The sequence below is a fragment of the Oxyura jamaicensis genome, chromosome 4 (genome assembly GCF_011077185.1).
Source record: "Oxyura jamaicensis isolate SHBP4307 breed ruddy duck chromosome 4, BPBGC_Ojam_1.0, whole genome shotgun sequence".
Taxonomy (NCBI): domain Eukaryota; kingdom Metazoa; phylum Chordata; class Aves; order Anseriformes; family Anatidae; genus Oxyura; species Oxyura jamaicensis.
The window spans coordinates 68,380,472-68,388,814 of NC_048896.1; positions in this window are offsets into that span (position 1 = coordinate 68,380,472).

The following is an 8,343-nucleotide window of genomic DNA, read 5'->3' on the forward strand; positions in this document are numbered from 1 at the left end:
TGTTCCCAAATGCTCTATAAGTTGCTTTAAAAAACTTCAGCATGGTATATTTATATGTACATCACCTCCTGCCAGAGGTCCTCTTTCTGCATCACAGTGGGAGGAACTCAGGACAGGGAGTGCAGCTGAGCAGGACGGCTTCAGCCCAACATCCCTCTGCAGCCAAACGGCACGAAATCACTGCTCAAAGCGGGCTCCTGCTAACGTAAATGGAAAAACTTCAACTAGCCAAAACAGGTCACTGCTTTCTCCTGGAAATTTGTAAAAGGCTTTAGTAAGAGTTTTTAGTTTTCTCTGAGAAATCTCTTCTTTTTTTGACAAAATTATGAAGGCCCAAATCCTTACAACAGCAAGATCCATATAAAACACACACATTTGCTGCATTTTTTATGAGTTTCTTTTTCTCTTTATCTCTTTTTATTTATTTATTTATTTTCCCCAGAACATATAGAAGAAGAAGAAAAAACAACCAAGAGAATGACAGAAGTCCCCCTGGGGGTGTGACGCTCCCTACAAATGCCAGGGCTATCTGAGACCCGTGCTCTGGCTGTGCCTGTTTACTTCTCTGTGCAGCCATGCAGCCCTGCTGGCTCACCTTCCAGCTGTTGCAACAGACAGCCACATCCTGAGACTCTTCCTCCATCTGTCTTACTTCAGACTGAAGCACTTTCCTGCTTACTGGAGTGGGGACAGGCGAAAAATGGGTCAAGAGAAAGTGCAAAGTCTTCGAGCTGTGCTGGCAACACGGGCGGACCAAATGCTGGGTGTAGCTCTGGACGGAGGCAGGGGTATACACCCGAGAGAGAAGGAGATCATGATGGGTTTGGTCAATATACGGGTCCAAGACTTCTCTAAGCAGTTTTGAAAACAGAGAATGGTGAAATATAGGGATGAGGCCAAAGAAAGGCAAGTAGCTCCTTTCCAGCTCCGATTCCTTCTGCCACCTCCTTGTCTGGCTGATGTGCAGGACAAGGCTTCCACAGGCAGGGACTGTCATCCTAAGTGTTTCATAAGGTGCATCAAAAGAGAGAATTTGAAAAAAACAAACAAACAAACAAACAAACATATAATTTCATTAAAATATTGAGGAGTACATGGTGTGCTGTCTCAAGAAAATGAGATATGCAGTATTTCCAGTAAATCAGATAACATTCATACAAGAACAACTTAGAAGAATGTGACTATGCTAGATATTTAGGCTGATTTTTACTATGTTTGACAACTGTTTTAAAGACAAATCAGCATTTTAGGAAGATTTTTCACTTCCTATATGCATAGCAAAAGGATTTTGAGGTGCAGAGGTCAGTCATTTTTTTAAAGGGTGTGGTGCTATAGATCAAAATGTTATATCATGGTATTAAATTTGTTTCATTACAAACTTTAATCACTATCAGGTTGTTATGATTCCTACTGGAGAAAAACTTTGAAAAATAAAACAAGTCCTGATAGCACAGTTTTGAAATGCTATCTCTGGCATTTCTTTTGAAATCCTTTTGAAATATTTTTGTCACATTATTTGCTTTTACTAGTTTGTTCTCCCAGTCTGTGAGTTTTATATTATAATTAGGGTCTTTTCAGCAAAGAAAAATCTGAATAGCTTCCTTAGAGAAAATAATACACCAAGCTTGTATAGCATACTATATACTGCTTGTCATTTTGCTGATGACATGTTTTGCAGGCACAGGTATAATTTCAAGTTGGCAGTGCAACCTTGAACTTCAATTTCAAGAAAGCAATTTTATTAACATGACCTGTGAGATTCCCATAAACTAACAATGTTGTGCAATGCTTCTCCCACACTGCTATCTCTTAGAAGAGATCTATTTTATTTTTCTTTTTCTATTTTTTTTTTTTTTTTTCCAGAACAGAAGAGCATTTCAGCATTACTGGGGCAGCACAGGTAATTTTACAAAACACATCTTCTAGAGAAAGATTACCATAATCCATTATTTCCTCTTATAACTAATCCAGGAAGTGTCAAAAGCAGCTTGATTTACTGCTTAGAACAAATGAATGAAAAAATAAATAAATAAAACATAGAGAACCATATGAGTAAGCTACATACAGAAGTCAGTCATTATTGTACTTTCTGTACACTATGTGCAAGCATACTTTTTCCTGCAACTTTCTTATTTTCTCTAAATTTCCATTTACAAACGTTTTGTTTATTGTTTGTTTCCCAAAATTTTTTGTTTGCTATTAATATTTTGTCATTTATTTTTTTTTTTAACTGTGGTAAGAAAGAAGATTAGGGCTAGAACCAATATAATAGACAGAGCCTGTCCCACAGCCTGCAGACAAATGCTCCCCTAGATCCTGACCCTGCCCTCAGTCCCAGGAGAAGACAGCAGAGCCAAGTCTGGTTCAATCACTGTGAAGAAGTGAGGTTGCTCTGGCCCTGGATTTGGTCAAGGACAGGGTGCTGCTGGACCATGACAATCAAGGGACTCTGCTCATGCAGTGGTGGTGGGTGTGCACCAGAGGATGCTACAAAGGACATGTTTCACAAGGAGACATCTCAGTTAAATGAGAAGTTTATCAAAATGTTAAACTTAAAAAAGAAATAATAAAAATTTAAAAAATCTGGGATTTCTGGCCAAGATAAGAATGGAAGAACAGCTGTACTGTTCTTAGGCCCAGACCCTAGGCCCATCCTGTCTTTGACCATGTCCACTAACAAGTAACAGACTAGTAAAGGCAAATATGTAAAGCTGCTTTTCTTAGAGTATCAATCTAGACTGCAGTGATTTGCATCTCAGAGACTGCTGGAGCCAAGGGTTTGTTTCTTCATGTTTAATAGTTCTCTATGTCCATGAATTTTTTCCAGTTGCACTTTGAACCCAAGCAGTTTTTTAGCCTCTGGCACCAAGGATTTCCCTGGACATAAGCTTCAGCAGAGCCTTAGGAGAGATGAATATCACTGACAACAGTATGGACACTAGCAAGGTTGGAGAGGCCCAAAGGCAAAGTCAAAATGGGGAAATCAGGCTTTAGAGATGCCACTAAAGAGAAGCATAAATTAGAGCAGGCAATAAATAACAGGGAAATTAATAGGAAGGGTCATCATAAATTTTATAAAGTGAAGTACAAAAAGTTTAAAACAAACAGCAAGGGATTTTTCACCTAAAGAAAGAGGGTTTCATTTAAAGAATTGGGGGCCCACTGGATCATGAGGAATGAAAGGGAATATTCAAAATAAACACACTATTGAGAAGCTGAGTACTTTTCCTTCATCTTTGTCTATCATCAGAAAGGTGGAAATATGCCTGCCCTGAACTCGGTCACTTCCTGTAAGAAACACGAGATCTTCTTGGAGATGAAAATCTTGGAAGAAACCAGAGTTTGCAGGGAGTAACTTCTGCAGGGAGTTTACTTCTGTATAGAAGTAAATATTGATCATGCACATATTCCATGCTATTTTGGCTGGTAGTCAAAAGGTTTCCAACCACCAGAAAGAAGGGGTTAGCCCTCTCAGATGCTGGGCTGGTCAAACTAGGTGACAGCCCAAGAGGTGAGGACAGAAGAACACCTAACTTTGCCATGGGAGGAAAGGATCTCTTACGGCCTTCGTCTCAAAAGACCATGCTCCATATAATCCTGAAGACCATGTATTTTACCAGAAAGTTGGGACAGCTGAGACAAGTGGGCACTGGAGATGTTATATCCTATTCCCAGCTTGTGGAACCAAGCTATTAGCCATTGCCTTCTGTTATGTGGTGGAAACATATCCTCCACCAGTAACATCCTCTCTATAGGATGTTTCTACCCTTGTTGGTGGGAACTGAAGTCTAATTTTCCAGAGCTTTTGGATCCATGGAACGGGCAGAGATTTGGCCATACTGGGAATTAATGTTGAATTCTGACACTCCAAAAACCACTGCAGTTCAGAAAGAAAGTAATTTCTTCATTATAACATCTAAAGGTCCTGAGTAAAAGTATACCATTATTTACCCCAATGGTTCATCAGTTGGTTTGTTAGACGTCCAGAGTTTGATTGGGGTTTCCTAGTTTACTGGGGAGGTCATCAGAAAGGCTGAGGGAAGAGGCAGAAAAAGAACAGGATTGGAACCAAGACTGAAACCTGTTAACTTTGCTGAGACCTGGCACGCTTCTCTGAGAGCAGCTCAGCACAGTGTTAGGGTGTCAGCTTGTGAATCCTCCCTTCTCACCATACAACCCTCCAGAAGTTGGCTGAAGATGACAGCGTACCGCAAAATACCTTGGCTACGTGATGAATCATCTTATTACACTACCAAGAGTGAAGGGAAGATATTAAGGCAGGCATAGCTGGAAGCTGTATTTGTGAGAGTGATCTGGACCTCATGTTATTTATATCTGTAAAGCGATTAACCCTTGCACTCTGCTTTCAACACATCAGCTCTATTTTCTTTTTAAAATGATACAGAGAACTAAGTCTGGGGGTATTTCCTAAGTAACTCTGTATGTGGCTGCCATCATTGCTTGCTCTCGGGGGTTTCTCTCTCTTTAGCACTCACATCTAAGTTTCTTCAAATAAGTGCATATAGGGGCTGGGGCTGTGCCAATCTCCCCTCACTTGTGTATGCTCGCTGCCTCTTGGTTGCTGAGAGACACAGAAGTGAGATTTCCCCAAGGTGCTGGGAAATATTTCCTTCTGTTTTGCTCAGACACACAGGGCAAATGCCACCCTTACTCTGTGAGTTTACTGCCTTGTCTCTGCATCCTTTTTCCCTGCTGCTTCCACAAAACAAAGCATTTTGCTGTATCCCGAACTTTTTGCTATACACTGTTACTTCTTGCAAATGCTGTAAGGGAAATGCTTGTTTTTCTTTTCTCTAGACACCAGCTAAATAATTTTTTATAAAGCTTTGGTACCTGGACTGGGATGCTGGTTCACATTTGTGGGTGTGTGATTCACCCCCTCCCCCCCCAAGTCTGGGGAGACAGTCTGTGGTTCAGGAGCAGAGACCTGTACTTTGAAGCCGAAGGATGAGACAATTTCTAAACCTCAGTTCTTCTGGGTTTATAAATAATTTATGTCAACTGTGTCCTCAGACTGTGCCGCATGGCTCCGCTAACACCCCCCTAAAATCTATTAGAAAAATACACTGGTTGATTGCATCAATTTAAAATGTTGCATGTTTCCTGTGGAGTGACAAATTCCAGTGTGAACCAATGGAAAATGAGGTCTCTGTATCAGCACACATGGAGGCAGGAGGGGATTAGAGTCCTTTCAATAATCAAAAATGTATAAAGTTGGGGCTTGGTTCAAAGCCTGAATCAGGACCTATTGAATTGGCTGGAATGTTTCCAAAGGCTGCAGTCGGCTTTGGACCACTTCCAGACTGCAGAAAATAAATAGGTGAAATGTAATATCCTCAGATATATGGAAGCACACTTTGGATGAGCTAATAATTTCATTTTGGACTTTGTCTCTGTGCTTCTTTCAAGTCTGCGGCTTTTTTAGCCTCTTAAAAACAGTTCTCACATGAAGAAAACACAAAGTAGACATCTACACTAAGCAGTGGGGCATGATACAGGGATCCCAGAGCCACTGCTGCCTGCACGCCGTCCCTTCAGCTGCATGGCACTGTGCCCAGGCTAATAAGACCTGCTGAGCAACAGAATTTGTTAGCACCAGAGTAGCTTGGCCTTTAGAGCTTCTCATCTCCTCTGCTCCTTGCACCCATCTCCACATGGGCACTCCATTAATTTCTGTCCCATCTGCTGAGCTGCTTGTAGGGTTCTGATTTTTCTCAAATATTGGGCCAGGTTAGCAAAAACAATGTTCTTTAAATCAATTAAGCTGACCTGGTCCATCTCTGCCAACTATAAAAAGGGAAGGGCTTAGTGGGAGCAGATCCAGGGACAGACGCAAGCAGCAGGGAGATGGTGGGAGGGTAAGGACAAAAGCTGCACCAAGACCTTCTCAGTCACCCTGATGCCACCAAAGTGTTGACCCCAAAGAATTTACCCAGGAAGAATCACTATGGTTGGTTGTCTGAAAATATCTGTGCCTTTTACTTTCTCAAAAACACTATACCAAAGCTTGAATTTCGTATTCTATAATTGTTATATCTATTATCTTTACTGAATTCTTGTTATTGTTTAACTTTTACAAGAGAGATAGCAAACGTAGAAGGAGAATAACATTGTTCCACCTGTTACAGGTTTTAAAACAAAAACTTTCCTATCACCAAAAACACAGAGATAACAACACATTTTTCCCAGACTTCTGTTTTGTCAAGAGCCTTATTCCCTCTTGAGACAGTTCATTATGTTTCTATGAAAAAAAAAAGAAAAAAAGAAAAAAGGGCTATGACTGCATCTTTTCTGCTAGTGTTGCACATTCTAAATATTAAAAGCCAGCAGTGGCAATCTCACTGCAAGGAGATGTGGTATGTAACATTTTCCCATCATATATTAAAGCTGATTTTAAAGTGGAGCAAATCAGCACTGTTTTCCAAATTATGCTAGAAAGAGACTATAACTCTTAAGAACTCTGGAGGAATGGAAAAAACAGTTGGTCTTTTTACTGAAGAAAACAGCATTACTCCAATAATGAATCATTTGAAACATTCGCACAGCCTATTATAATAATATTTTAAATCAAACTGTAGGGGAGTTAACCCCATAAATCTGAAAACGGGGTAAGCCCTCTGGGAACTACATTACTGTCTTGATAGGCCAGATTCTGCACTGCTGAAAGCAAGAAATCTTTTTTACTTCCCTGGGAAAAATAATAATAATAAAAAAAAAAGTATGAAGAATTTATGCTGTGGAAGTTTACCTTATTGTTTTAGATAGTAGCAACCCCAGCTGAACATACTGAGTGTTGTATTATAGGCATTTTCTCTCATCAGTCAAAATATTCTCCCGAGCAGTTTAACAAAATGTTTTTCACCTCAGCATAAAGAGGTCCCACTATTACCTACAGAGGTGCAGATCAGGAGGGGTGCCATGGCACTAGTACCACGTCACTGCAGGCCTGCCATAAGAGAGGAGAATCAGGTAAGAGAATGAAGCAGGTGTATGTTACCCGCTATGTAACATAAACTGCTCCAGGAAATTCTTATTCATTCAAGAGACCTCTGAAACTAAACATCTGTTCACATTAATTTTTATTCAGTCATATTATATATAGAAAAGAAATATATATATATATATATATTTATGTGTGTATATTTGGCATTTTAAAATACAAATTCCTTTCCATTTAAAAAGACAATGGTCTTTCTCAACCATCACAAGAAAGGTTCTCTTGTCATTCCAGCCCTGATTTCTGGTGCACAATACAGGTTTCCCAACCCTGCAGTACTGCAGAAGTGCTACATGAATTAGCAGTGTTTAGGAAGAGGAAGCGAAGAAGGCCAAGAAATCTATCTAGTCTGGAAAATACACCAATAGAGCAACTCTAGGACCTCATACAGAAACGTACAAAGATGACCTTACGCTGAGGTCAACATGAGCATAAAGAAGCACTGACACTAATAAAACTGCATTTAGCATTTTATGCTGTGTGCTACCTCTGTCTAGAGCTGCTCTGTATCATGTGAGAAGGTAAAACCTCACAGAAGTTAATGTGTAGTTATAAATATTACTTTATTATGGTACTACCCCCTCCTTTTTCTTATAAAGCTGTCAAAGTAATATAATAGATATAAATCAAATTTCTATGGTTTTAGCCCAGTCCTGGCCTCTTTGCTGAGGCTGCTTGTGCAGTGTTCCTGCCACAGCACTTGCTTCCTTGACAGGGTGAGCAGAAAATCCCATCCTCTACTCTTCCATCACACACCTGCCATGCAGCAACCTAACATAGCTGCCCTGTGAACCTGCTCTGAAGCACACCCCACACTCTGACAGGCATCCTAGAGGTGGGACAGGGATGGATGAACTGGGAAGAGCAAGGGGCTTGACCTCATATTTCCCGTGTTTGCCTATGAGTGAATTTATTTTTTGTCTACACAAGGACTAATGTCAAGTTATGCCTATGCATCTGTCCAGATTTGCTGTTCCTAAGTCAAAAGTATTTCTGACTTCATGTTAGAACCCCTGATTCAAAATAAAGCCCCTGTCCACTCTAAGGAATAAACTTTCCCAAGAAGAACTATAAAAAGGTAATGAGCAGAGGTGATGATAAAGATATGGAAAAAAGGGAGGGCAGGACTAGGAACTGGGACTTCCATCCACATCAAAATAAATAAATAAATAAATCAGTCCAGCTGTATTTTGGAGCTATACCCAGCAAGAAGGAAGTTAGAGCAACCAGCTCAAGCCATCTACACGCAGGTACCCAGGCTGAGCCAGCTGCCTCTCCATTCAGTGGAAAGGGAGAGGTGTCTCCAGGGAGTGATTTAGGAAAAC